The 25,480-nt window shown below is 41.0% G+C and overlaps 1 non-coding gene across 1 annotated transcript; it reads right to left on the reverse strand.

The window, feature by feature from the left end:
• Positions 1 to 1,887: 1,887 nt before the first annotated feature.
• LOC139017113 (small nucleolar RNA SNORA32) lies at positions 1,888 to 2,012 on the reverse strand. The gene has a single exon (XR_011472790.1). It is a non-coding gene; the product is annotated as a small nucleolar RNA SNORA32 (small nucleolar RNA).
• Positions 2,013 to 25,480: the final 23,468 nt, after the last annotated feature.

Genomic DNA, 25,480 nt, shown 5'->3' on the forward strand with positions numbered 1-25,480 from the left:
CACTTGACCCTGACCATTGATTCAAGCAGTTCCTGAAATGCTGAAGAATTGTTACAGCATGAAAGCAAGTAGCTTCTCTGAAAGAACATGACATGGTTTGGGAACATTTAATTTTTTAAAAGAAATATTTCATGATGCCTTCTATCTCTAGAAGTAGGTTTGCTGGGAGTGGTGAAGGAATAAATGAATTGTTTAAATGGCATTTTAGAAACATATGAAACACCATGCAAAATTTTGCATGTATATGTGCATTTTTCTTAGAAGATCTAGAGCTTTTATCAGATTCTGCTAAAAAAAGCTAAAATCCAGTGGTGAAGCAAACATTACCATATCATAGAGTTCTTTTTCATAATTATGAGGCAAAGAGCTATGGAGATAGCAGGCTCAGCTCAAGGTCATTATTGTCCATTGGGGGCCTGTTGGCTGCCTAGAGACTTCTCTGAGGTCTTGGGAGAATAGAGAGTGGAATTTTTACTTCGCAACCACACAATGTTCCAGAAATCTCTTGGTCACTTTGACTCATGCAGTCATGACTCATTTTATAGAGCCAAGTTTTAGGTAGGTTTCAGGCACACCGTGCTGGAACAGGGTTAGCTCTGAGATGATCCTATCAGTGGTTCTTATGGTTGCATTGCTGTGTTTTAGTTGCCCTTTTTCCTCCTCACCCAATCATAACTGAGGACCCATATTGTATGTTCAGACACTTGAGTGTCATTTGATTTTATTAAATTTTGCCCATGATCGTAGTGGTATCAGGGTCTGGAAAATTTCTGGCTTCTTCATATCAGAATAAGATAAGCAAAATAAGGATTATAAATTTGGCAGATATTTTTTTCTTTCAGATGAAATAAAAGCATCTTCATGTAGTCTTCACCCGTTCCTCAACTTGAGTGTCTGTTTAGGTGTGGCTGGGAAGGTTTGCTCTCTCCTATTCAAGTTGGAAGCCATTTTCTGGTTTATTCTTTCATTCTCTTACTTTGGCAAACATCTGTGGTATGTCCCTGCATGAATGGGCTGGACTGTGTGCTGTGACAGGAGCAAGGAAGGCTGGTGTCCTACCCATGCCTGGGCTGTGGGAGGAAGAAAGCTTATCATGGGAAGTTACATAACATAAGCACTGACTAGCAGTTCAAGGCAGCCTTAAGGGAGACCTCACAGGCTGTCTATGAGCCCGAGATTCCCCTGCAAGAGATGGGACTTGAACTGAGTCTTGAAGGATGGCAAAGAGGAGGTAAGGAGAATATGTCAAGTGGGGGAATTGGTCTAACCAAAGGGTTGGGGTTGAGGAATGCAGTGCTTGTGCCCATGTGTGCACACGTGCACACACATGCATGTGTTTAAAGCAGAGGATAAAACTAGAAAGGCAGACTAGGAACACATTGTGGGAGACCTGCAGTTTTAAGGTTACTTAAAACTTGATTTAGTAGATCATGGAGATTATGAGAGAGGTCATTGAGGGCTCGAAGGAAGAAAGCTGTATAGCACTTTTTTTTTTTTACATGCTGACTTTCTACAAAAAGTATAAAGGACTTTTATTATTTGTAACATAGGCACAATTATTTAAAGTTAATAAACTTTTATTTAAGGAATTTCACATGTTCTGAGTTCTTTCACTGCCTTAGTTCCATCTGAGTTTGAGTCTTAATCATCTTTTTTGCTCAATCCTGACGTCATTTCAGTCAGTCCTATATAATAGGAATAGAGATTATCATGATCACAAACTGTATGGTAACTAGGAAGGACTTGGCTAGACAAAGGACATCAAGCCCCAGACATCTAAAATGGCTGTCATCATATCTGATTCCCAAGGACTATTACAGAAATCTCCTATAGCTTGTATCATATCTATAGTGGACTGTGATCTAGCAATGTAAATCTAGGTTAGTAAAATGTTCCCAGTAGGCTGAATGCTATGCTACCAACATAGCAGAAAAAAACCTATTGGGGAAATGTTTTGTGGTCATGTCCACGGCAAATGAGAAACTGCATTCTAAAAGCCTTGGAAATGACCATTATGTATAGTACTTTTGTAAAGCACCTGTGATGATGTGTCAGGCTCTGTGTTGGTCCTTTACCTACACAAATAATTTAATCTCAAAATGACCTTTCCAGGAAGCATCCCCATTTATCAGTTATTAAAACTAATTAAAAAATATATTTTATTATGGACATTATGCCCCCTGATGAAAGTAGGAAAATCACCTATGAAATAGTCTTGCCCATAATGGGATTTCTATGTGATCAAGTCTAGATACTGCTAATCGTTTACATGACAGAGCGGAGGAGTATGTGAAATGATACACAAGGATTCGATCAACAGACTCCAGAATGAGTGAAATGGCGGGATTAAAAGGAAAAGTCTATCTAGAGAAAAATTTTTCAAAAAGTATAATGAACCCACTATGTATTTATCATTCAGCTTCAGCAATAATCAGCTGTGGCCAACTTGTTTCATCTTTACCCCTCACTTTCCACCCATCACTAATTATCTTGAAGGAATCCTAATCATATCACTTCATAAATATTTCAGTGTGTCTTTACAAGACAAAGACTTAAAAAAAACCCAATCACAATACTATCACCATACATAAATTAATAATTTTTAAAATATCACTAAATAGTCATTATTCATTTTTTGATTCTCATAAATTAAAAACAAATAACTTCTTTTGCCTCAATCAGAAACCAAATGAAGTCTATATATTGAAATGGGTTCCTATGTCTCTTAAGTCTCTTTTATTAAAAAAAACTCCCCATTCCCCTCCTTTTTTTCTTGATATTTGTTTGTGGAGGAAACCAGATTTTGTCCTTAGACTTCCACATTCTGACTTTGCTGATTTGTCCCCTTGTTCCATGACATGCTCCTGTCCCTTGGTTTCCTGTGAACTGGGGGATCGCTGGCTCAGATGACGAGTGTGTTCCTTGGCAAGGATACTTACAGATGGTGGTGTGTATTTTCTGGCGTGTGTCTTCTAATTTAAGCAATTTTATAGTCAGGAAGTGAAGAAGCCCTGGATGTTTCCACTGAGGTCTCTCTGATCCCAAACCTGTGCTCTGGCCACCCTTCCCATCGCCCTCTAAGATTCATCCGGCGGAGAAGAATGAGAGGACTTGAAGGGCTGGAGGCTGGAAACAGGGAGACTAATTCATCATAATGCGCATGTGCTAGACCAGCGATGGTGAATCTTTTGAGCTCGGCGTGTCAGCATTTTGAAAAACCCTAACTTAATTCTGGTGCCGTGTCACATATAGAAATTTTTTGATATTTCAACCATAGTAAAACAAAGACTTATATTTTTGATATTTATTTTATATATTTAAATGCCATTTAACAAAGAAAAATTAACCAAAAAAATGAGTTTGCGTGTCACCTCTGACACGTGTGTCATAGGTTCGCCATCACTGTGCTAGACAGTGCCCTGGGCAGGAAGACGGCAGGCTGCTGGCATAACGGCCCAGGAGGCAGTGACGAAGAGTAGGATTGCAGATCCCTGTCTCTCTGAAGGAAGGTGCAAGCCACAGGATCTTGTAATGTTTTGGTTCCTCAGTTAAATTCTAAGGAGTCCCAGGCACCTGGTCAGGCAGAAACTTTTAGGTTTCTGGGATTTCTAAATGCTCTTCTGAGCTCTTGGGGTTAAGGGAGGGATCAGAATTACCCAGATGATTAACAGATAATTTTGATGTCTCAAAAAATACTTTCTTTGTTCTGCCCCTTTTCCCAAAAGGAACTTGAGGTGGAAAATTTTTCCTTTTTAAGTTACATACTTACTCTGTTTTCAGGTAACAGCAATACATGTTCATTAGAACACACACATACAACCTCCATCTCAGTTTAACATAGAAATGCTACACAATGGAGCCTTGGTAGAGGTAGAGGGAGGGGATTACCGGGAGCCAGTATTTAGTGCTAACTTGCTCTGCCTTTCAATTTGTTTGGCATATGTTCTATTTGTGGTCAGAAAAAAACCCAAAATGATACAGATGTGATTTAAAATAATTATAACAAATGGCATCCCTATTAGACACTCTAATTTCTTTTCATTTGACAATATATCTTGGAAAGTGAAATAATTACTATATAGGCATAGTTATAATAGATTAAGCAAAAATTATTTGTAATACAATGTGTTGTAAGTTTATAAAATTTTTATAATTACAGAACAGTATATTAACTATTTTTATATATAATATTATATTATTACACACTATGCAATTATAAAACAATTTTAGTCATTGTATATAGTCATTGCTTAGAGATTGTAATCATGGAGGTAAAAAATAAAAATCACACTTATTATTAGTTGACATGATTAGGCTTATATGATTCATTAGACAAGTAATCTGTGTGCTGTTTTGTTCTGGGAACCCCGAGGCGCTGTCTTAATCCTGCTATTAGTTTATCCTGGCTCTGGCCTCAACTGGCCCACCAGACAGCGGTCCAGGAGGCTCTGGCACGTGGGCCTTCTCAGGATGCTTATTCTTATCACGGGCGGAGTGCTGGGCAGTAGTTCTTTCTTCTGTCCCATCTTTTGCTTCCATGAACTAACAGGGGTCCTCAAACTATGGCCCGTGGGCCACATTCAAATACAAATATTGTATTTGTTCCCGTTTTGTTTTTTTACTTCAAAATAAGATATGTGCAGTGTGCATAGGAATTTGTTCATAGTTTTTTTTTTTAAACTATAGTCCGGCCCTCCAACGGTCTGAGGGACAGTGAACTGGCCCCCTGTTTAAAAAGTTTGAGGACCCCTGAACTAGGAGATAGCATCTTCTTTGCAAAATAACTTAAAAAAAAAATTTCCCCGCTAGTATGTTGAGAGATGTTACGACAACTGTACTTGTCCATTAATCGAGTACCCCAGTGCTGGGATTGAAGTGAGTCTGAGCACTGAGGTTCAAGCAAAAGTAAAAGTTCTGAAATATGTGTTTTTCTGAGTGACCCAGTGCTGACATGAAACTCACTCACGTCGACACTCTGATGGTATTTCTAGCGGCTGCGAGTCCATGTCCCTTCTCCAGCTGGGAGGTGGTTTGGAGGTCCTGCTGCAGCCAGAGAGTGATCACCGGGTTTCTGCATTTACCTGTAGTTTCCTCAAATGTGGTGCACAGGCCACGACGCAATTAAATGCCCCAAACTGCCAAGTTCAGTTTCTGAACGTACATCACCCTAGGCCTGACTTGCATATTAAAGACATCCACTAAACACACAAGTTTATGTATAATCTGTCTATCTGTCATCTGCACTGATCCCAAGTACACCTTATTTTTTAAAATAATTATTTAAAAGGCCAGACATCACTAGATATGGAACTTAGAATATAATTATAAGAAACCGTACTAATAATTAGCAAAACAAAAGCCACCCTGGAAACTGAGTTCACGCAGGCATATTTCTGCCAGCGTGGGTTTTACTACATGAACACATCTGCAATCGTTTTCTCAAACAGAGTTTATTCACAGATATCTGCCGAGCTTCATCAAAACAAACAAGCCCCTCTCATAAGAGTTGGCATATAAAGCGAGGGTGGACAGAGCAACAATCTTTTCCCCAGGGCTCCCTTTTATCAAACGACCCTGCCCAAAGAATAGGGGCCAGTGTTTTATGTTTCAAGCGTACCATATGGCATGATATGAGTGCACTTTAATGACTTATTAGCATATTCTTCCAACTAGGCCTTCCGAGTTAAACCAGCTTGACAAAATCTGAATTTTAAAATATTTGCATGAAACCTCCTGGAATAAACAGGGCTCGGTGATTTGTTTGCTTTGCTAGTAGATGAAAGAGAAGCTCATTGAACCTTCATGACAGTGCTCATGAAAAACATCAGGTTGGCCACCCCCTCTCTAGCCCTTAGGAGCGGAAGGTTTCTGGAACGTCTGCAGGGTTATTTAGACGGGTTTTTCTCCCCTGGACAAAGATCCCCCGCTCTGCCTAGATTCTGTGCTTTAAAGAATGCTCACTCTGTCTTCGGTGACCTTGATCTTTCCTTTGTGGGGAATGAGAGGCTCTGGCTGAGGTCTAGTTGCCTGCCTGCCTCATTAAAAAGCCTTTTGGCATTTGGGGGAGGAGCAGGCACCAGGTCAGGACGCGGGGCTTCTCACTGTGGCTTGGCTGGGGAGTGATGCGAACCTAAGAGAAGTCATGTCTCTGTTGTGACTGCTTGAATGGTCTCTGAAAATGGGGTACATGAGGAGGAAGGTGGACAGAAAGAAGCTGTCCACGCTACCTAGACAAAGGCAGCTGGCTTCTCTGTTTGTTATCCTACACGCTGAAGCATTTTTCTTTTCAGATTTGTCTGAGTGTAAATGTCTCCTTTTCTCTTTTTCCCAAGTTAGTTCTTGGTACATTCTGTGGATCAGGATGTTGTTGTTTGAGGCTGCCAATGACCACATATGATGAAGGCGACAATCTTTGGTGACCCTACAAAAAGGCTACCTTGTCATCTCTAGTGCAACAATAACATAGGTTTGCAAATACTGATTTCCCTCTAGGAAACCTTTCTACTTTACGGCAGACGCTGCCACAAACTGCTTTTCCCTAATTATTTTCTAGTAAAGAAGTAACCATGTGACATGGTTATGGCCAATGAGATGTAAGTGGAAGTCTGTTGGATACAGTTTCTGGGAAAGCTTTTGCTTTCCTGGTAAAAATAGACAAACTTAGCTGGCCTGTGCCTTGCCTTTACTTCTGCCTTCTGGTGTGGAATGTAGATGAAATGACTGGAGGTGTGCAGCTATCTTGCAATCATGAGATGACCAGCAAGGAAAGAAGCCAACACACTAAATATATGAAACCAATAAATTGATTAGGAAACCGAATCCAGAGTGGCTCAGCCACTTACTTAAGATCAAACAAGTAAGTCCTTACTTCAAGGATTGTGTTCTTTATATTTTGTTAATAAGTCAAAAGGCAACACTTCTTACTGTTATTGCACTCTTACTAAATGCCAGACTCCAACTAATCTTTTAACATGTATTACTTTTTTTTTTTTTTAATATATTTTATTGATTTTCCACAGAGAGGAAGGGAGAGAGATAGAGAGCCAGAAACATCGATGAGAGAGAAACATCGATCAGCTGCCTCCTGCACATCCCCCACTGGGGATGTGCCCGCAACCAAGGTACATGCCCTTGACCGGAATCGAACCTGGGACCCTCCAGTCCGCAGGCCGACGCTCTATCCACTGAGCCAAACCGGTTTCGGCATAACATGTATTACTTTAGTGAACCTTTATAAAAACCTGGTGAAATGCTGTGAATGGAATTTTGTCCTCCCAAATTTATATGTTGTAGCCCTAATCCTCTGTGTGACTGTATTTGGAGATGGGACCTTTAGGAGGTAATTAAGATTAAATGATACCAGCCAGTATGGCTTACTGGCTGAGCATCGACCCATGCACCAAGAGGTCGCTGGTTACATTCCCAGTTAGGGCTCGACCTCCAGTAGGGGGCATGCAGGAGGCAGCCGATTGATGTTTTTCTCTCTCTCTCTCCCCCCCGCTTCCTTCCTTTCTCTCTAAAATCAATTAAAAAATAAATAAAATCAATAAAAACATATTAAAAGTTATTCTAAAAAAAGATTAAGTGAGGTGGTAAAGGTGGGGCCTGGCTCTATTAGGATTAGTGTCATAAGAAGAAACACCAGAGTGTTCTCTCTCCTCTCTCTCTCTCTCTCTCTCTCTCTCTCTCTCTCTCACACACACACACACACACACACACACACACACACACACAGAGTCTGCCATGTGAGCACACAGAAATTAAGAGGCCATCTACAAGCCAGGAAGAAAGTCTCACCAGAAACCACTGGACTTTACAGCTCCCAAAACTGTGAAAAATAAATTTCTGCCATTCAAGCCACTCAGTCTATGATATTTCCTTAATAGCAGCCAGAGCACACTGAGGCAGGAAGGTACTATTATTATGCCCATTTTGCAGATGAGAAAACTGAAGATCAGAAAGATTAAGTAACTTTATGGTCACAAAGCCAGTAAATGGCATTTTTCCTTTCTTCAAGAGATGGTATCCCTGTGGCCAGTATGTGGTCAGTTTTATCGATGAGTTTATACTTCACTTTCTAAAGATAAAACAGATTTTACCTTTAGAAATTTGTTCTTATCTCTCCATTGAGAGCCAAATAGGCTATTTTGTGTGAGAGAAAGCACTTTATAAACCAGAATATGCCATGCAAATTCAAAGTCATTCTTTTTAAGAATCAGTTGTGTATTATGCTAAGCAAAATAAGCCAGTCAGAGAAAGATAAATATCACATGATCTCACTCATATGTAGAATCTAATGAACCAAATAAACTGATGAACAAAAATAGACCCAGAGACATAGAAGCATGGACAGACTGTTGAACCTCGGCAGGAAGGCAGGGGAAGGTGGTTGGGAAGAGATCAACCAATGAACTTGTATGGATACATGCATAAACCGTGGACACAGACAATGGGGTGGTGAAGGCCTTGGGGGAAGCGGACGGGAGCGGGCAGGAAGAGGTTAATGGGGGGAAAAGGAGGACCTATGTAATACTTTCAACAATAAAGATTTTTAAAAGATATAATAAAAAAGGAGAATCAGTTGTGTTTCTCGCCTTCATGCTGTTTGCCTTTAATTCCTACTTGTAAGTTTCCTAAAGATCCCAGTCAATGAAAGTGATTAAGAACAAACCAGGTCAGTTACACTCTTTTATCTCCAAATAGAACCAAATCTTCTCCCAGACGCAGAGGACTTTCTTTCGGGTCATGTCCTCCTATATCTCCCTCTTCGTGTTCTAGCTAAGACCCAGCTGAGTCAGCATGTCAGAGGGAAGGACGCCCCATCTCAGAAATCCGACCCGGACCGGCCACATCTCCAGCCACATGTCCAGCGTTTTTCTGGAACCCTCCCCTCCACGGTCACCCTATTAGAGCCTCCATGGCGGCATGTCATCATCTCCTTAGCCTTATTTTCTATGGTCACAAACTCAAGGGACGGCAATGCCGGCAAATCTCTGAAGCTTAACGTGCCCAATGAACCCGCGTCTGCCACGGACAGAAGCCTGTACTATTTATGGCACCGAGAAGTGAGAAAATGTCCCCTACCATGGGTATCAGGTAACTCACACAGTTCTGCCAAAGTTTGGTTGTGAAACACGAAGCCTCTGAAACCCAGTGGTGTTAAGTGCGCACCAAATATTCAATCCAGACATGTCGTGCTTGAACTATTCTGGGGCTCATAAACCTTTCATCAGACTCAGAGGTGAAATATTTGGCCTTATTTGTAAGTCCCATACTTCTAAAGACCTTGGGGGCTCATTTAGTATTCCCAGCAGAAAGGTCACGAGGTTGGTTTGCAGGGGTCCTGGTTTTGTGGAACTGATGACTTCAAGCAGGAGATACTTTCATGATTTTCCAAGAACCAGTACCTGGCTCCTCCTGCACATGGCCCACTCTGCCCTGTTCTCGCTCCCTAACCACCCCTCCCTCCAAAAAAACCCTAAACACAAACACTGTTGTACAGGGCTGCTCACAGCCCTTACATTTTCTGACCAAAACACTGGAACCTTTATTTAATATCAGGGAAGGAGCCTACGCCTTTTTAGGCAAGCTATATTAGAAAAGGCTTTGCAAATGGTTTTATTGCTGGAGGGGAGGTGATGTAATTTCATGAAACCTGGAATCCAAGTGCTGGAGGGGTCCTTAGAGATCATCCAGTCCACCCTTAGTTTTACAAATCAGTGCACAGAGGTCCAGACAGATGAGGGGACCAGCCCAAGAGCTCCATGCTTTAAGTACTAGCTCCTGGACCTCAGGCAAATGACTAAACCGCTCATGGCCTCAGTTTCCTCATAGAGCAGGGGTGGGGAACCTTTTTTCTGCCAAGGGCCATTTGGATATTTATAACATATTTCGAGGGCCATACAAAATTATCAACTTAAAAATTAGCCTGTTATATTTGGTCAAACACTTAATTAAATCACCCCTAATGCCTTGGCAGGGCCAGACCAAATGATTTTGTGGGCTTCATATGGCTCACAGGCCAGACGTTCCCCACCCCCATCATAGAGGTTCTGAGGACTGAGATAATTCACCCAAAGTAATTAGCGAAGTGCCTGGCAGAGTAAATATTAGCCACAGATATTACTGCTACTGCTATTCTTTCCCAGATCACTCATTTCTAAGTTTCACTTTCCCTAGCACCTAGCTCTGCCCTTATGTGACCAGCAGGACACCCAAATCTGGGCCTCAGGGACTGTCTTATAATAGGATGCTGCGATGTAGTTGTGGAGACTATAATTATCGTACTTTCTGAAATATTCAAAGCCTCCAGAGGTCCAGAAACCTCATGAAATAAATATCACAGTAGCCCACTCCCAGATTCCCATTATCTCATAAGCTAAGAACTGAATTTTTACAACAGAGGTGAAAACTGTTTCCCTCATAAACAAGCTGCGCAAAGTCACTGGAAAGCTGTCTTGATGCTCTTTCCCGAAGAGTGGCTCATTTCTTGCTCAATGATTTGTTAGAGGTGTTTGGACAAGCTGGGCCCATTATCTGCAAGTATTACCTTTTCACTTGCTGACTTCGCTGCCTGGAGTGTCCTTTCCTTACGCAGGCTTCCTCGAAGGTGGTGGCACTAAATCAGGCCTCTGGAGGAGTGTGAGCTTTCTCTCTGGGAAGGTCACCTCCGAACATACCTGCCCTCTGGGATCCTCCTTAGAAACTGTGCTGTCGCTCTCTTCTCCAGAAAGGAAGTGGGCAGGAAGGAGCCCATGGCTTGGCCCATGGCTTGGCCCATGCTGGCAGACAATAGCTAGCTTTTCTTGAGCACCTACTTTGTGCCAGGCTTTGTTTTAAGTATTTTACATTTATTTTCTCCTCGGCCCTACATAACAATCTTATGAAGTCCTTTTGCTAGTTTCATTTTGCACAGGGAGAAATGGAGGTATCGGGATTAAGTAACTTTCCTAAAGTGACACAGTGCCGACACGAGCTGGGACGTGATTCCCAGAGCTGTGCCTTGCAGTGCACGGTCTCACCCATTCTCATCTGCTTCTGGGCACATCAACCAGGACTGCATTCAAAGCAGGGGTCAGATGTATTAACTTTCTCTCCTACCCAGCCTCACAGATCCTAGTTGAGATTGTATTATAAGAGAATTTAAAGATACACCTTACCCCCCTGCCCTGCTCCCTATAGTCTAGTCCCTCCCTGCTCCCCTCCCCCACCTTAGGTAGCTACTGTCATAGGAGGCCTGGGGTGTATTTTTCCCTTGAACGCTTCTGTGCTTTAACTACAAATGTGTGCATTTCTATATAATATATAGGATCATTTTGGATGCTTGAGTGTTTTATGATACATAAATGGTATACTCAATAGCTTGTTCTACAACTTAAAAAATTAATATATGATTCTGAGTTTATTCACATTGATATATGTAAATCTAGTTTATTCATTTACCTGCTATGTAATATTCCAATGTATAGTTAAACTCTAGGTTATTTTTAATTTCTGCTATTGATAAATAAGACTGCTATGAACATTTGTTCATATCTCCTTGGAGAATTTCTTTAGGTGAGAGTGGAAGGGCTAAGTTTGTAAGGTACACTTTTAATACTGCTACCTGGAGATGCCCACAGGGAGCATCCATCCCTTTTCAGCCAGGCCTTTCTAGTCAAAGCCAAATAGTTACCTAGATAATTCAGACAGGAAGTCCTTGCCCAGGTAATTGTTGTAAAAGCAAATATTGGTAATGACAATGAGATAGGAAATTACTGAGAAGTTTGCTGCCTTGCTGGCATACCAAGAACACACAAAAATTATTTTGATCTTAATATCTGATATTGAATTTTTACTATTGCCAGACCTTGCATTCACCATAAATTATAGATTTTATTCTCTCAGCATTTCTATGAGGTTGATATTACCCCCATCTTATAGCCACAGCAAATGGGGCTCAGGGCCCGTAAATCACTAGTCTAAGGTCTCAAAGCTGGTAAGAACTAGTGGAGCCAGAACCCAAACCCCGTTGAGGGGACACCAAAGTCTGTTTTCCAACGACTGCCATAATGCCTCCACACACATATAATTCAGTTTATTTAGTGATTATAAGAAAATATATTTTTAAGTATCAGAGATGTATCAATTTACATATTAATTTTTATAACCATACCAGTTGCTAAACATTTTAATATCATTCTAGCTTCTAATTTTATTACTCACTGCCCCCCTAAACCTGACTGATACTCTACTTAAACCAAACCAGTCACTCTTACCTAAATACACCTTGTGTTTTCCTGCCTACTGGTAGATATACTTTGGCTCTTGAAATGCTGAGGGAAGTCCTCATGTCACCAGTTCTGTTTTACCACAGCTCAGTTTAACAGACATTTATAGAGCAATGACTTGGTAGCAACTAAAGAGAAAACAGTAACAAGGAGACTGGGGATGATGGGAAATTTTGGGACGTGGCTGTGTCTTGAGTTTCCACTCATTGGCTGAATCAACAGACTTGAAGGGCTCCCTTCTTCACTGTGCCCTCTGTAGGACACCCCTGTGCCTCTTTCTCCTTGAAAAGGAAAGAAAACCACCTAAGCTGTGTGAGTGCGTGAGTCAACTGTAGCTTGCTCAACAGTCTTAAGAAGATAGAGGCAGGACAGCTTGTTTCTCTCAGAGCAGCGGTTCTCAACCTGTGGGTCGCGACCCCTTTGGGCGTCAAACGACCCTTTCACAGGGGTTGCCTAAATATATCCTGCATATCAGATATTCACATTACGATTCATAACAGTAGCAAAATTACAGTTATGAAGTAGCAACGAAAATAATTTTATGGTTGGGTCACAACATGAAGAACTGTATTAAAGGGCTGCGGCATGAGGAAGGTTGAGAACCGCTGTCCTAGAGCCTCACCAGCCTCTTTGTTACCTGAAGGCAATTGGCATCCTCCCTTCTCAGGGCCTTTGCTCAAGCTCAACATTTCTTCACAGTGGCACTCATGACATTCCTGGTTGGATAATCCTTCATTGTGAGGCGCTGTCCTGTTCACTGTAGCATGTTTAGCAGCATCCCTTGGCCCTACCCACTGGATGCCAGTAGCATCCCCACACCCAGTCCTGGCAATCGAATATGTCTCTGGACATTGATAAATGTCCCCCGAGAATCACTGCTATAGCTGTCCTGCCTGGCACACTCCTTCCCCAAAGATCCATATTTCTATCTCCTCGCCTCCTTCAAATCTCAGTGCGGCTCAAACCCCATTGAGGCTACTCTGACCACCTTATTTATAATGCAAATTGTCCATCTCTTAACTCCCTTGTATTCCATACCCTTATCTACTTATTAATTTTTATGACCATCTAATGTACCACACAATGTACTTATTTTTATGTGTTTATATTTGTTTGCTCTCACTATCTCCTTGAGCAATTTTGTTTCTTGATACTTTCTAAGCCGAGAGAGCAGTTCCTCACATGTCCAAAAAAAAATTAAATAAAAATACATATACAAAGATACATAGTGAAAATCTACTTCTCACTCCTGTCCTCTGTGCTCCCAGTTTTGTTTTGTTTTTAAATATATTTTATTGATTTTTTTACAGAGAGGAAGGAAGAGAGATAGAGAGTTAGAAACATCGATGAGAGAGAGAAACATCGATCAGCCGCCTCCTGCACATCTCCCACTGGGGATGTGCCTGCAACCCAGGTACGTGCCTACAACCCAGGTACATGCCCTTGACCGGAATTGAACCTGGGACCTTTGAGTCCGCAGGCCGACGCTCTATCCACTGAGCCAAACCGGTTTCGGCCCAGTTTTTTTTTTTATCCCCAAACTAAGGAGTCAGTTTTTTCTAGTTAGTGTTATATCCTCTAGAGTTTCTCTATGCAAAAATCAAGCAAGTAGGAATATATATTTCTTACCAAAGCTTTCATTTTATATTTTACAAAAAGTTGGCACATGTGGACACCTGTTCAGCACTTTCTCTTTTTTTATTTAATTAACCTTATATGCATTTTGATAATAGTTTCTTTGTCTAGGAATTTTCTTGTCTAAGATTTTTGCTTTCATGTTTGAACATTCTCTCTGTGTCGTTAAAACTTGGAGATCCATGGCCTAATAAATACTGCCCGGACCTGCCTGTCCTTTAACAGAGAAAAATACTTGATTTGCCCTTTAAGCTGGGATCCAGATTTCAGCCAGACCCCAGCCGGGTGTCAGCCAGTCACAGGTCTGCCTGTCCTGTTTCCTGCATGAGAGCGATTCATTGACTCAAGTCCATATGTCATTTGATTATTTTGGATTATGTGACAAGCTTCCCCTCCCTTTTTGATATAAATTAAATTGGTTCCCCCTAGGACAGGGGCAAGCTTTGGTACTTCTTGGAGAGCAGCCAGACTGAGTGAGGACACAGACAGTGTTGATCTGGACCTGTGGCCAAGAATCCCCGGGGGCCTTCTGGGCAGCATTTCCAGCAGCGGCTGTAGGAAGGGCCCCGGCACAAGTAACTCCTCACACAGCTTCGACTGCACTGGCGGTGATCTAGACGTGCGTTCATTTAGAACTGGTAGCTCTGGATTTCCGTGCAAGAGAAGGGCTCCTTCTGCCCAGTTCACACAAATGATGGTTAACCCTGAAAGGCAGACACCGGGAGGCCCAGCGAGATAACCCGTTGCCTTAGGAGCCTAAATGTTCAAAAGGCCCCGGAGAAAAATCTGGCCTGGTGCCCATGGTGTGACTCTGTGATGGGCACTTCATCCTGTGGAAGCAAGTGAGTGCTGTGTGTTTTGAAATTAAGCACTTAGCGATTATTACTTTAGAGGTCTTAAAGCAGTTAGGTCTCAACTTATCAGGCCTCAATGTATGACATTTCACGTTAGCCAAAACGACTGTATTTTTTAAAGACCTAAAAGATAAAATACATACCAACCTTTGAAATTGTAAACAAAGAATTAGAATGACAGATCACTGGTTAAAAGAAGCTATTATCTTGGATGTACATACAAAGGATTCTCTTCTCATTTGGGAGGGGACATGGTCAGGTCACGATAATTAAACATCGTTTTTCTCTCCTTAATTCCAGAAAGGTTAACAAGAAGTTACAGCAGGCACAGAGAACAGCTGGAACATGCATCTTTCAAATGGGAAAAACTCATGTCCTTAATCATGGACAAACCCGTGAGGAAATACTTTAGAAAAGACTGAACTCATCCATCCTTTCATAGAAAATGCAATCTAATCAGTCCTTCGAGGAAAGCAGAGGGGAAGGATTAGGAAGAATAGTCTGTGTTTATTTTTGTCTGGGATCTATGGAAGTGTAGGTTTATGATTTGACTTGGGCTCTTGCAGTTAAAATGGATGGTATATATGTAACAGCACTCGCTGCCAGGCCGGGGCGGGGCCTCAGTGGTAAGAAGTGGGCCTGGGCCTCCAGAGCCCCAGCTGTGGTCATTGTCCCTGCTGCCTCCTACTGTCCCACTGTCACTGACTCCCATGACAAAGTCATGGTCAGATGTCTAATAACCATATTTAGTTATGGTTTCCTGGGAAGAGAGCTATCCATTAGTTTAAGTCTTCTTTGTTTTTTAATATATTTACTAATACAGTTTATTTCAAGCTTGGAAACGATATTTCTTTTTTTTTTTATTTTTATTTTTATTTTTTATTTTTTATTTTTTTAATATTTTAATAATTTTTATTTCTTAAAGTATTACAAAGAGTATTACATATGTCTCCTTTTTTCCCCCCCTTGACATTCCCCCGGCCCTTACCCCCCGCCCCCCCCGGCCCCGTGTTTTATGTCCATTGGTTAATCTTATACGCATGCATATAAGTCCTTCAGTTGGTCTCTTAATCCCCCCCCCAACCCTCCCCAGGCTTCCCACTGTAGTTTAACATTCTGTTCAATGTTGCTCTGCTTCTGTATCTAACCCTGTTCATCAGTCCATACTGGTCCCCTTTATTTGTCCCAACCTCACTGGAGTAGTCTCAACCTCACCAGGGCCGTCTGAGCCTCACCAGGGCGGTTTCAACCTCACCGGGGTCGTCCCTACCACACCGGGGCCGGAAAACGATATTTCTTTTTTTCAGTTTTATCTCAGATCTTTGATTGGTAGTGTGTTTTTTGGGGGTAGAAATCTACGTACTCCTCTTTTTTTTTTTTTTAACAGCTTTATGAGATATATACCATATAGTTCACCAATTGAAAGTATACAGTCCAATGGTTTTTAGTATATTCACAGGATTGTGCAACCATCACCAAAACGTAATTGTAGAACATGCTCATCACTCCACAGAGAAATTCCATGCAGTGAGCAGAGTTACTCCCCATTTCCCCACTCGCCCAAAGCTGGGCAACTATAATCTACTTTCTGTAGCTATAGATCTGCCTATTCTGCCATTTCACATAGATGAAATCATTCAGTATGTGGTCTTTTGTGATGCTTCTTCCCCTTGGCGTAGTGTTTTCCAGGGCCATCTATGTTGTAGCAGGTGTTTGATTAGTGAGCAATAACCCATTAGATAGATACACTACATTTTATTTACCCATTCATCAGTTGATGGGATTGGGGTTGTTTCTACTTTTTGACTATTGTGGATAATGTTGCAGTGATCATTCATGTACAAGTTCTTGTGTGGATGTGTGTTTTCATTTCTCTTGGGTACATACCTGGGAGTGGAACTGCTGGGTCATATTTATGTTTAACATTTTGAGAAACTGTCAGACTATTCTGTGTCTTTTGTGTGTGTGTGTGTGTGTTTTTTTTTTTAATATTTCTTTATTGATTTCAGAGAGGAAGGGAGGAGAGAGAGATAGAAACATCAATGATGAGAGAGAATCATTGATCGGCTGCCTCCTACACGCCCCCTACTGGGGATCGAGCCTGCAACCCAGGCATGTGCCCTTGGCCGGAATCAAACCTGGGACCCTTCAGTCCCTATGCTGACGCTCTATCCACTGAGCCAAGCGGCTAGGGCACTATTCTGTTTTTTTATAGAGTGATGACTGTAGGCAGGGGTCTCTGTCAGAATTTGGGTAAACAGCACATCTGTGAAATAGTGGGGGTCACAGTTGTATTTGCATCTAACAGAAAAGCCCTTTCGGGCAACTAAAAAATGTTCTTTTGCAATCTAAGAGTTTCTTCCTTTAGCCCATTTTCCCTTTCTTCCTCCCTACCTCCATCCTCAATTGTTTTATTGTCTCATCAATGTCTATTGAGCCAGGTTACTAATATTGAAGGATTACAACAAGAGGAAAACCAGATAAACAGTTATGAGAGCAGCGTCAGACACAGAAATGAACATTGGACCATATTGACCTAGGCCTCACCGTGTATTCTCCAGGTTGAGTACAGTACTGGAAATACTAGGAGGAGGAGAAAGAGGGAAAAGGGGGGGGGGGGGGGGAGGAGGAGAAGGAGGAGACGGAGGAGGAGGAGGAGGAGGAGGAGGAGGAGGAGGAGGAGGAGAAACACTCCTCTCCCAACAGTGGTTTTACCTAAGTATGAACATATGTTTCACATGCTGTTAAGATACAGTATTGCACTGATCTAGTCTTAGTCATTTGCCATCTGGTCTGTACCCTGTCTTATCCTTGAATTCCAGTTTACCGTGGCTGACCCATCCAACCATAAGGCTAAAATCCTGAGAAGAGAAACCATACTCCTGCTCAACTTGTCAAAGAAGGCTGAGTTCACTAGGGTCCCATCTTTCCGGGGTGGGATCGGGGAAATACCCAAGCACTTTAATGTATTACCATGAGCCGAAGATCCCGAGCTATTGATCAGCTTTACTCCAACTCTCCTCACTACCCCGTGGCATGAAGAAAGCAAAAGTCTGATAAATTAAACCCCAACTTTCAAGGCTTTGAAAAGGTCTGTGGAAAGATTTTTCTTTCCTATTTTAATGCTTCATAACCCTGATTATAATAATAAATAATGCTTACTTCATGTCTAATGGGGCAAACATCATGTATGATAGCACTATATTGGAAGAGACATAAAAATAGAACAAGAAATCATTACCAAGAATGCAAAGCAAATTTGAATAATCAGCAAAGTTTAAAATGAAATATTCCTAGTTGGTCTCACATGCTACTTGCCTAATGATACTGTAACATGTGATATAACTGAATCTAGAGCTGTTGAAGGTGCAGCAGTAGAGAGTCACTTTTTCCTCCTTGTAAGGCTCAGCATGACTCCTCTGCCTATACCTGGGCACGTGTGCAACTCAGGAAACTCTTGCTTCCCAGCATGCAACGGGCACCACTCTTTCTGTCTGCCCAGCACCCACTTTCCTCTTTTCTGGTAACCTGATTCCCTTTTGAGAGTGGGGATCCCACTTTCCTCTATTGTGTGCTATTTGGTGGGACTTCCCTGCCATCCCTGGTTAAGCAATGGTCACATGACACAAGCATAGCCAATCAGATGTTCCCTCTGGGAAATCTGAATTTTGATTGGAGCCTGGAAGACAAAGGGGGCATTTATTGACTCCTCCCAACAGAGGTGCACTGAGAAGACTATCCTCACAGCCTGGAGATACTCCAGTCCTTGTCCTTCAGCCTTTCCAGATTTTTCCATTAAATCCCTTTACCCTCTTGTTAACTTTGTAAATTCACTGTAGTTGCTTGCAACGAAAACCCAACTTGAAAACCCTGTTCCTGAGGTTCCTGGTGCGGCAGTATGAGTCCAGAATATTAAACGTTTGTATAGTTAATGATACACATTACTGTGTTGCTTTTCAAATGAGGGGTACCAGCTTATCATGCAACCAGTAGTACACAAGAGTGCCAATTTAGCCACGCCTTTACCAGTGTCAGATGTTATTATTTAATATCAAAATTGTTTTTACAAATTTAATTATACCATAAATTCTGAGATTATATTTAGTATAACTTAATTTTTTAAAATATATTTTATTGATTTTTTTACAGAGAGGAAGGGAGAGGGACAGAGAGTCAGAAACATCGATAAGAGAGAAACATCGATCAGCTGCCTCCTGCTGGGGATGTGCCCACAACCAAGGTACATGCCCCTGACTGGAATCGAACCTGGGACTCCTCAGTCCACAGGCCGACACTCTAGCCACTGAGCCAAACTGGTCAGGGCGAACTTAAATTTTTGATGTTCTGTAAGAGCCTACAGACCAGCAGGGGAAAGTACAAAATATCTTATAATGCTCAGAATTTTAAAGAATGTTTTTACATAGGCAGAGTGAAAAATTGTGGAGAAGAATTCTCTGGTTGATTCCTGAGGAATACCATTGCCACTTAATAGATCTCTCTATCCTCTCCTCTTCAAAACCTCATGTCAAATCTATATTCTGTTTCATTTTAAGGCATTGTTTCAAAAGGAATTTGTAAGATGTAAATTTTGACGCCCCTACGGAACAGCTATGTGCTTAGAATAGCGATTGGCCCACCCCCAACATCAGGGGAAAATGAAAATCTTTGCTAATTAGGTACCTTTGTAATAAGGAAATATGATTTGTATTATGCAATCAAATACGAGCATTTCTTTCATTATAAGCTGCAATTCTTCTTTGTTATGGGAAAGCAAGAGCTAATTTCATTTTCAGATCAATAGTTGATGTGCTGAGTTAATAGATGTGAAATGTGACTATAACATAAAATAGCAAGTTAGCCTGCTTGAGTTTGGGCACATCTTTCTAGTCTGCCCACATGGCTGTGGCCAGGTTGCATGAATCACAGAGCCTGCTGCTCTGGAGTTTTCTGGATTACACAGTCCTTGGTTTGAGACAGGCCTCCTGAAAAATCACAATGGGACTCTGAATAAATGCTTTCATCTCTTAGGCCTGTCTCATAAAATTGGTGTGGTTCTGAAATGTGTTTTCTCAAGCGGTGTAATGCCTATTTGCTTTTTGCTGGGCGGGCTGAGCCAATAATGATTGCAATCAATAAGAAATGCTTTCATCAGTAGAGTTTTATGATAGCGGCTTTAAGGGTCTCCTGACATGAGATGAACTCAGTTAAGTTTTATTGGTAATTTACCAGATATACTTCACGAAAGATACTCAGAGGAGTTCAGAATTCATTTTCATCTGCAACCACTGAAAGCCTCCAAATATTATAAGAGACTGAAACTTATTTCCTACCTGGCCAAGACCTGAAGGTGCTAGCCCACACAGCCAGCAACCACATGTCTAAATCTCAGTTCTTAGCGGGACATTGGCGAGACATATTTTCAATCCCAGCTTTATTCCTCTCCTTTACCTGTCTTTCCTCCCGCCCACCCCCCCACACTCACTCACATTCGCACACCTTAAGAAAATAAAAATAATTTCACAAATGCTTTCCTTCTGCTCATCTATATTTTCAACACTATTATTATTATTGTTATTATTTTACCCTCATTCAAGGATATGTTTTTATTGATTTTAGAGAGAGAGGACGAGAGAGAGGGATGGAGAGGGAGGGGGAGAGGGGGGAGAGAGAGAGAGAGAGAGAGGGAGAGAGGGAGAGAGGGAGAGAGAGAGAGAGAGAGAGAAGAAACATTGATTGGTTGCCTCCTGAACCTGCCCTGACTGGGTACTGAATCTGAAACTTAGGTATGTGCTCTGACCAGGAATTGAACCTGCAACACTTTGGTGTATGGGATGATGCTCCAGCCAACTGAGCTACCTGGCCATGGCTCAACACTATTATTATGTTTAAAATATATTTTTATTGATTTCAGAGAGGAAAAGAGAGGAAGAAAGAGATAGAAACACCAACGATGAGAGAGAATCATCGACCGGCTGCCTCCTGCACGTACCCCACTGGGAATGGAGCCCACAACCCGAGCACGTGCCCCCCCCATCCAGGAATCAAACCGTGACCTCCTGGTTCGTAGGTGGATGCTCAACCTATGCAGGCCAGGCAACACTATTATTTTTATGAGAAAGAAGTTATTTTTAATTTTTTAAAAATTCAGAAATATATACTCTAAAATGTTAATAGCTTTTTTTCCTGGCTGGTAGGATTATGAGTAATTTAAAATTTTCTCTACCCCCCCATTTTTATACAATGAAAACTATGCTATTTTTGTAATTGAGACAAAACAATTTCACAATAAAAGTTATTAAAATTAACTCCACCACTCAGAAAGAAGTAGTGCCAATATTTTGGTATATACTGTTTAAGTCTTCTTTCCTATGTATAGAGTTTCAAAAATATAGTTATAGCCATACTGTAATCTTGTTTTAAAGCTTACCCTCATGTCTTAAGCATCTTTCTACATCCCTAATATTTTTTCCACAAAATCATTTTAAATGACTGCCTAGTAATCCATTATACAACTGTAACATAGTTTATTTAAACAATTCACTGTTATTGGGTAACTATGTTTCATATTATCCTGGTATTAAAAATTGTAATGACTAGTTTCTTTGAGGGAATTCCTAGAAGCAGAACTGTTTGATCATTTCTTTTTTTGCAGGTCAATTTTTAAGGCTTTGTATTCATACTGGAGACATAAAGCATAGGGTTCTGCTGGTAGAGTCACCGTAGTGGGAACTTGAAAGTGAGGACCTGAGAGGGAACAGGAGGAAAGTAGTATGGTTTCTGAGACCATGTGTCTGGGTTGGGTAATGAGGAGTGTGAAAACTATATAAAGATAAATATAGGTAAAGCCATGGTAGACTCAGATGAGGCAGAGAGTTACTGTGGATGCCTGAATCCACCATCCAAAATCCAGAATTTATTCTTGGCTTTGACTCTTTTGCCCAGGCTATTACCTGAGTTCCTGATCCTACCCTCAGTCTCATTGCTGGTTTTAGGTTTGTTTCACCTTTGCTTGGAGCTGCCATTGTAATCTGTTCAGGTTGTATACTGTGCATTCTAGGGGACACCTCTCATTGTAGTTTGTGACATGTGCCGTGCACAGCCTGCACAACTTTTTGTAATGGCCTTGCTCCTGCCAACCTCTTTATTGAGGTCTTACCCTTTTGTGACTCAGAAGAGCCCTTGATTCTCAATCTTCTGAACAGATCCTAGACTGACTTTTCACATAAACCCCAAATACTACTCCCATTCATTTGAGAGGGTTGGTGCTATTAAGAGTGCAATAGAGGAGATTTATGTTCTGGTTAGAAATTTGGGCAAAGCAGTTCATTCATACTCAAAGTAGGTTTCTTTTCTTTTTTCTATGACTTTTTTTCATTTGTCTTGGGAACAAGCTAGATTCAGAAGCATTAAATAAAACTGATCTTAAAAATTAAAGATAGAAAAAAAGATCCAACTACCTGGTGTGCAATCTAGCCATCCAAATACTGAAACTTTATGTTCATCCATAATATTTCCTCCTTAGAATAAAAACATCTGAGTGTAATAGTGAAGCAGCAGGGACTCACTGGAGAGTGAAGTTATCACCTGTCCGCACGAGAGGAGACATTTAGAAGCACTCTACTCTTTGCAGCCCTCTCTATTATAAAAGTTTCATGATAAATTCATCTCCAGCTAATGTCTTAGGTGATTTAAATACATGGCAGCAGTCTCCAGTGGTGAATTGAGGGATAATGACTTGAAGAACAACCAAAGTGAATAGAAAATCCTCTTAGTTCAAGCTTTTTCTTTCTTTTTGAAGCAATGGACACATTCGTCACAACGAAAAGAAATAGCTGAAGAGGGAAAGGAGGGGGGGAGGCAAAGGGAGGCAAAAGTCTACAAGAGTAGACTTTTGTGCTTACAGAGTCCAAATAAATACCAAACAGCATGCTAAAAATCTTCTATGACATGCAGCACATGTCATGGTGAATGTCCAACTGGAACATTTCTAGCACATCACAGTGCTGGTTATAAACGAAGAAGTTTGTTTGGCATAAAGAAATCTTTAGATATATCTTGCAAGATGGATGGTAACAGGAGATTGATCTCTAAAATCTGCCTTCCCCTCCCCCCCGCCAGCCCCCCTCCCCCGACACACACACATTCACTCACAACTGTTATGATTTCCCATCTCTCTATGTTTTAAAAAATATCAAAAGCCTCGAGGTTGGAAACCTTCCTTCTTTTTACTCTCAGATTTCCCTTCTCCTTCTCTCTGTAAGCACAGTTGCCAGTTATAATCAACTTCAGAACTCCTTTCCCTTCAAAACACATTTATAATGATGGGACTTTTTTTCATTTGTGAAATGTCATCTGTAAGTAACTCTGAACACTCATCTTTGTTATATATTTAGGAGTACTTGACAATAGGTGTCCTCCAGAAAAATAAAGTGGAATTCTGAATGTCTGAATAGTGAGTATTTTATACTAGTTTCAAGTCAAGGAGAGTATCTGATTTATGAAAAACATATGTAAGTTCTATTAGACCTTATATTCTTTGGAGAGAGAGAGAGAGAGAGAGAGAGAGAGAGAGAGAGAGAGGGGAAGAGGAGGAGGGGGAGGAAGGAAGGGAGGGAGGAGGAAGTAAGTTATTCCTTGCATTGGAACATGGAAGGCTCTTAGTAAAAGTCTTATATTTACCACATTCTCTCAATGATTTTAAGATTTTTCTTTTTATCTCTGTTTTAAAGCAATCTGATTATGACATGCTTTGGGATAATTTTATTTGGGTTTCTTGTGTTTGGTTTTATTGAGCTTCTTGGATCTGTGGGTAATGAAATTTGGAAATTTTCATCCATCATCTCTTCCCATTTTTTTGTCCACTCCCTCTTCAGGGATTCGAATTACATGTATATTAGGCCTCTTGAAGTTGTCACACAGTTCATTGATACTGTTTCCTTTTCTTTTTGTATTTTCTCTCAGTGTTTCATTTTAAAAAGTTCCTTTGCTCTATCTTCAAATCCACTAATTCTTCCTTCTGCAGTTTCTAATCTGCTATTAATTCCATCCAGTGTACTTTTCATCTCATAGTTTTCATCTCTAGAAATTTGATTTAGATCATCTTTTCTTGGCACATAATGTCAAATTTTAAAAACTTATTTTGAAATAATGTTAGATTTATAGAAGAGTTGCAAAGATTGTTAAAGCATTTGGAACTCTTTGATCCTTTCAGGTCTTATTTTTCAGCTCTTTTAGGCAGGACCAGAGCTTTAGCCTAGGGCTAATTTTTCCACTACTGAGGCAAAGCACTTCTGAGTACTCTACCAAATGCCGGGCAATTGTGAGGCTTCCCTTGCTGGCTGGTGGGAAGAGGAACTATTCCTGGCCCTGAAGGGTTTCTGGAGATTGTTTCCTCTAATCCGTTCAGGGGCTTCTTTTGCCAGCCTCAGGCGGTTTCCTCATCCACAGGCTCTACTCAGTACTTACTTATCTGACTCCTTTGCAAATCTGGGAAGTTCCTCGGGCAGTTTTCTCTCCTCTGGGGCTCTGTCCTTTGTGTTCTAGCTGCCTTGGCTTCCCTGTGTTCCCATCTCTCCCCAGTGTAGGGAGATCTTGGGGATTTTCCTGGGTTTCCTCTCCCTATGAGAGCCTGGAAGGTCTGAGGTCATTGCAGGGCTCATCTTGTATGTTTCCCATCTTTCAGGGATTGCTCTCCTTCAATGTCTTTTATCTAATGACTTGAAAATTACATTTTGCTTTTTTGTTTGTTTCAAGCAGAGGGTAAATTAGATCCCTGTTATTGTGTCATGGCCAGAGCGTAAGCCTCAGTAAATTTGATAAATTTTATTTAATGAATGAATGAACTCTGTCCTGTCCTGTGAATTAAAATTGTGGGAGTTTTTATGTTTTGTTTTTACTGAAAATTGTTCTGTTCTTTGAAAAGCTAGATCAGGGAAGAACAGTAGCTCTTGAGGGCAAAGAAGTTGGAACTATTTGATCTTTTGTCAGAAGACCTTGCTGTAACAGATAACCTCTGACCATTTTATTTTTCTATCTTTGTTTCCCTTTAATAAAAATGGAAAATCCCAAGAGCCTGATTGGTCCAGCTTGGACCACATGCTCTTCTTTTGGCTTGAGTGTGCACTGTGCCTTGGTTGACAGTCCTATCAAAGCCACTTAGTGACAGGAAGGTAATAGGCAAACTGTATCAAACAAAGGAGATGGGCCGAAACCTGTTTTGCTCAGTGGATAGAGCGTCGGCCTGCGGACTGAAAGGTCCCAGGTTCGATTCCGGTCAAGGGCATGTACCTGGGTTGTGGGCACATCCCCACTGGGAGATGTGCAGGATGCAGCTGATCGATGTTTCTCTCTCATCGATGTTTCTAACTCTCTATCTCTCTTCCTTCCTCTCTGTAAAAAATCAATAAACTATATTTTTAAAAAACACAAACAAACAAACAAAGGAGATGGATTCTGTGCAGCCAAACCAATAAAAGTCTTTTTCTTATGAAGGTGTTTTTTTTTTTTTAGTGCTGAAATCTTATTGGCTCATGATATCATGAACTTGCAGGTAAACGACTATTGCTTACTTTTCCTTATACTGTAATACATTTCTAATGTTAGGATTCTTAGATGATTGCTGTTCCATTCTATTATCAGGAGAATGGAACAGCACTGCTACACACACTTGGCTTCTAGTCTGAACTCTTAAAAAATGCTCTTATACCTAATATATTTTAGCAC

Source organism: Myotis yumanensis, unplaced genomic scaffold (genome assembly GCF_028538775.1).
Source record: "Myotis yumanensis isolate MYYU_CA2020_CCGP unplaced genomic scaffold, mMyoYum1.0.hap1 SCAF_9, whole genome shotgun sequence".
Classification (NCBI taxonomy): domain Eukaryota; kingdom Metazoa; phylum Chordata; class Mammalia; order Chiroptera; family Vespertilionidae; genus Myotis; species Myotis yumanensis.